Source organism: Salvelinus namaycush, chromosome 26, assembly GCF_016432855.1.
Source record: "Salvelinus namaycush isolate Seneca chromosome 26, SaNama_1.0, whole genome shotgun sequence".
Lineage (NCBI taxonomy): Eukaryota > Metazoa > Chordata > Actinopteri > Salmoniformes > Salmonidae > Salvelinus > Salvelinus namaycush.
The window spans coordinates 15,563,930-15,569,929 of NC_052332.1; positions in this window are offsets into that span (position 1 = coordinate 15,563,930).

The window sequence follows — 6,000 nt, forward strand, 5'->3', positions numbered from 1 at the left end:
AGCTAAATAAATAAATAAGTAAATACAGTAGGGGGAGAGGTAGTTGTTTGGGCTAAATTATAGATGGGCTATGTACAGGTGCAGTAATCTGTGAGCTGCTCTGACAGCTGGTGCTTAAAGCTAGTGAGGGAGATAAGTGTTTCCAGTTTCAGAGATTTTTGTAGTTCGTTCCAGTCATTGGCAGCAGAGAACTGGAAGGAGAGGCAGCCAAAGGAGGAAATGGCTTTGGGGGTGACCAGTGAGACATACCTGCTGCAGCGCGTGCTACAGGTGGGTGCTGCTATGGTGACCAGCGAGGTGAGATAAGGGGGGACTTTACCTAGCAGGATCTTGTAGATGACCTGGAGCCAGTGGGTTTGGCGACGAGTATGAAGCGAGGGCCAGCCAACGAGAGCGTACAGGTTGTAGTGGTGGGTAGTATATGGGGCTTTGGTGACAAAACGGACAAAACGGATGGCACTGCATCCAATTTATTGAGTAGGGTATTGGAGGCTATTTTGTAAATGACATCGCCGAAGTCGAGGATCTGTAGGATGGTCAGTTTTACAAGGGTATGTTTGGCAGCATGAGTGAAGGATGCTTTGTTGCGAAATAGGAAGCCAATTCTAGATTTAACTTTGGATAGGAGATGTTTGATGTGAGTCTGGAAGGAGAGTTTACAGTCTAACCAGACACCTAGAATATGTGGACAACTACAAATACCTAAGTCAGAACCATCCAGAGTAGTGATGCTGGACGGCGGGCAGGTGCAGGCAGCTATCGGTTGAAGAGCATGCATTTAGTTTTACTTGTATTTAAGAGCAATTGGAGGCCACGGAAGGAGAGTTGTATGGCATTGAAGCTCGTCTGGAGGGTTGTTAACACAGTGTCCAAAGAAGGGCCAGAAGTATACAGAATGGTGTCGTCTGCGTAGAGGTGTATCAGAGACTCACCAACAGCAAGAGTGACATCATTGATGTATACAGAGAAGAGAGTCGGTCCAAGAATTGAACCCTGTGGCACCCCCATAGAGACTGCCAGAGGCCCGGACAACAGGCCCTCCGATTTGACACACTGAACTCTATCAGAGAAGTAGTTGGTGAACCAGGCGAGGCAATCATTTGAGAAACCAAGGCTATCGAGTCTGCCGATGAGGATGTGGTGATTGACAGAGTCGAAAGCCTTGGCCAGGTCAATGAATACGGCTGCACAGTATTGTTTCTTATCGATGGCGGTTAAGGTATCGTTTAGGACCTTGAGCGTGGCTGAGGTGCACCCATGACCAGCTCTGAAACCAGATTGCATACCGGAGAAGGTATGATGGGATTCGAAATGGTCGGTAATCTGTTTGTTGACTTGGCTTTCAAAGACCTTAGAAAGGCAGGGTAGGATAGATATAGGTCTGTAGCAGTTTGGGTCAAGAGTGTCCCCCACTTTGAAGAGGGGGATGACCACAGCTGCTTTCCATTCTTTGGGAATCTCAGATGACACGAAAGAGAGGTTGAACAGGCTAGTAATAGGGGGTGCAACAATTTCGGCAGATCATTTTAGAAAGAAAGGGTCCAGATTGTCTAGTCCGGCTGATTTGTAGGAGTTCAGATTTTGCAGCTCTTTCAGAACATCAGCTGACTGGATTTGGGAGAAGGAGAAATGGGGAAGGCTTGGGCAAGTTGCTGTGGGGGGTGCAGTGCTGTTGACCGGGGTAGGGGTAGCCAGGTGGAAAGCATGGCCAGCCGTAGAAAAATGCTTATTGAAATGATCAATTATAGTGGATTTATCGGTGGTGACAGTGTTTCCTAGACTCAGTGCAGTGGGCAGCTGGGAGGAGGTGTTCTTATTCTCCATGGACTTTACAGTGTCCCAGAACTTTTTTGAGTTTGTGTTGCAGGAAGCAAATTTCTGCTTGAAAAAGCTAGCCTTGGCTTTTCTAACTGCCTGTGTATATTGGTTTCTAGCTTCCCTGGAAAGTTACATATCACGGGGGCTGTTCGATGCTAATGCAGAACGCCATAGGATGTTTTTGTGTTGGTTAAGGGCAGTCAGGTCTGGAGAGAACCAAGGGCTATATCTGTTCCTGGTTCTAAATGTCTTGAATGGGGCATGCTTATTTAAGATGGTGAGGAAGGCATTTAAAAAAAAAAAAACAGGCATCCTCTACTGACGGGAGGTCAATATCCTATATATAAGGTCAATATCCTTCCAGGATACCCCGGCCAGGTCGATTAGAAAGGCTTGCTCGCTGAAGTGTTTGAGTGTTTGACAGTGATGAGTGGAGGTCGTTTGACCGCTGACCCATTACAGATGCAGGCAATGAGACAGTGATCGCTGAGATCTTGGTTGAAAACAGCAGAGGTGTATTTAGAGGGCAAGTTGGTTAGGATGATATCTATGAGGGTGCCCGTGTTAGTGAAATAATGAATGAATACATACTCTATTGATCTCCACTATAATGAATACATACTCTATTGATCTCCACTATAATGAATGCATACTCTATTGATCTCCACTATAATGAATGCATGCTCTATTGATCTCCACTATAATGAATACATGCTCTATTGATCTCCACTATAATGAATACATGCTCTATTGATCTCCACTATAATGAATGCATGCTCTATTGATCTCCACTATAATGAATACATGCTCTATTGATCTCCACTATAATGAATACATGCTCTATTGATCTCCACTATAATGAATACATACTCTATTGATCTCCACTATAATGAATACATGCTCTATTGATCTCCACTATAATGAATGCATGCTCTATTGATCTCCACTATAATGAATACATGCTCTATTGATCTCCACTATAATGAATACATGCTCTATTGATCTCCACTATAATTAATACATGCTCTATTGATCTCCACTTGACAAGGAAAGGCCTGCATATAGCTCAGGTTAATGTATGTAGCCTTCCTAACAAAATACATGAGGTTTTAACTTGGTCAACATAAATCATTTTCATATTTTAGCTTTGACCGAAACGCATTTGGATGCAACAGTAAACGATGGGCAAATTAACATTCAAGGATATAATCTACTTAGAAGGGACAGGAATAGGAATGGTGGGGGTGTAGCACTGTACATTCAGAATCACATACCTTTTAAGACGAGGGATGACCTTAATGTATGTATAATAGAGGCACTATGGGCTGAAGTACATCTGCCTCACCAGGCAGCCATATAGGTAGGATGTGTGTATAGACCTCCTAGCTCTAATGTGTCCTATCTGGATGACTTATGCACTGGGTTTGACCAGGCCACAGATAGTAACATAGATTTCTTTTTCTTGGGTGATTTTAATGTAAATTGGAAGGATCATAATAATTATAATTCATGATTCCAATATAATTAAATTAATGAGATATGCTGAGATCTGTGGTTTGAAATGAAGGGTTAATGATACTACTAGATCATCAACTAAGTTAGGTCACAGTTCGAACACGTGCATTGATCTGATCTTCTGTAATAAACCATTGCAATGCTTAAAAGCCAGATCAATGCCAGTGGGCTGGACAGACCATAATATTGTGACCATAACCATGAACACCAAGGTTCCAAAAAAAAAACAAGGATTGTGGTCAAGAGAAATTTTAAAACATTTAATCATGAGCTATTTCAAAATTATTTGGCTGCTGTACCCTGGGAGCTGATTTATCTAGAGGATGATTTAAATCACACTACAGAATGTTTTATTGATTTTCTCACTGAGATAATGGACCATCATACACCAGTAAGAAAGAGTACAGTTGGGGCTTGTCCATCTCCATGGATTGATGATCAACTGGGTGAGGCATTTTCTCTATTTTACAACAATGCTTTTATTGATTGTAAAACTTATTCTAAAAGGTATGGAATACAGTTAAGGGCTTACTTGGTACATCTATCTCATCATGCCTATCTAGTGTGGAGGTTGACGGGAGAACAACAACAAAACCAGCTGATATTGGCAATCATTTTTCAGATTTTTTTTAACAAAGAAAATGTATTTACTGAGCGATAATGTGAACAGCAATTCTTCCAAACAAGCTATTGTTCAATGGATTGATGATCATATTATGAGAAAAAAACCCTGCTCTTTTAGACTACAAATGCTGTCAGTAGAGGAGGATTTAAACCTACTGATGTCATTACCCGATGGTAAATCTACAGGTTATGATCTTATGGACAATGTTTCACTTCACTATGCTGCTCCCCAGATTGCAGCACCACTGAAATACATATTTAACTGGTCACTGGAAAAGGGGACATTTACAAATGTATGGAAGCATGCTAAACTGTGTCCAATCCCAACAGCAAAGAACCCATTACTCCTGCCCATAGTCGACCAATCAGTCTACTCCCTTCACTCAGTAAGATATTGGAGGGTATTGTGAGTAGACATATATGGGAGTACATGGAAAAGAATGATCTGATTACAGCCAATCAGCATGCTTATCGCAAAAACCATTCCACTACCACTGCATTGGTTGACATGACTGGCCAGAGGCTCAATGCTATGGATAATGGCAGGTTTGTGGGTGTACTATTTTTAGATTTTAGTGCAGCATTTGATTTAGTGGATCATAAAATAATTTTGACAAAATGATTGCATTATGGTTTTAAGGAGGTAGCATTGACTTGGGTACAGTCATATCTAACTGACAGGAAACAGTCCACCTATATCAATGGTTCATTTTCTTCCCCTCATGCTTTAAACTGTGGAATACGACAGGGCAGCTGCCTTGGTCCACTTCTTTACTTAATATATACCAACAACCTTCCTTATGCCTTATCTGAAACTCAAGCTACTATATTTGCAGATGATACTACAATTTATACAACAAGACAATCGGTTCAACAGGTACAGAAAGCTTTACAAGTAGATCTAGGAAATATCAGGGAGTGGGTTTGCTAGAACAAACTTGTTGTGAACACTAAGAAAACCAAGGTTAAGTTGGTCTGTTCCACCAGGAAAAGACCAACAAAGAATGGGATACAATTAAGTATGGGGAAAGGAAAGGGAAAGGGGGATACCTAGTCAGTTCAACTGAAATGTGTCTTGCGCATTTAACCCAACCCCTCTGAATCAGAGAAGTGCAGGGGGCTGCCTTAATCGGGGATTACAAATTGAGGAAGTGGCAGAAACCAAACTACTACGGGTGCAGCTACACAGCTGCTTATCATGGTTGTTTCAAATAACTAATCTATTTAAAGAAAAATATTAAAACTGCATGCATGATCAGAAGGATAGCTCAATATTTACTGGGAAAGATTCTTAAGCAAACAACCCAAGCATTAATTGGGAGTCAGGTGAACTACTGTTCTGTGTTCTGTGGACATGCATCAGCAAGTCAAATTAGGAGGCTGCAGATCGCACAGAACAAAGCAGCAAGGATTGTTTTAAGGTGGTTCTTCTGTTGTAGTCATGCTCACTGCTCAGTGAATAATGGCACCGGAGGGGATGGCTTCCGTTTTACCGGGCTCCTAACCAACTGTGCTATTTTTATTTTATTTTTTGCATGTTTTGTAACTAATTTTGTACACAATGTTGCAACTAACGTCTCTTATGACCGAAAAGAGCTTCTGGACATCAGAACAGCGATTACTCACCCAGAACTGGATGAAGATTTTTTCTTTAATGAGTCTAACTGACTGCTTCCCGGAGACCAGGCCCAAATCCCCATCATTCGCGTGAAAAAAAGACCGAAAAACTGGGGGTGGAGGTCTGGGTGCTGTAAGGGAATTCTGCCCTATGTGAACACAAGTGACCACAGGAAACGTCTTTGATCAGAGGTTTATTTGTTTAATAAGGATTGCAACGCGAAACCGGATTGCAACGCGAAGTATACACATACAGTAATTGCAAGTAACACAGCACAAAATATGGTGTTTTCCCTTTTTATCCCCTACTGAGGATTACCCCACCCAGGGTGATGTCCCTTAACTTTAATACCATATAAGCTCATAATTAATAGTCGCTAATACAAAGATGTCTCTGCAAGGCGGAGTTCAGCTCATTGTTATTTG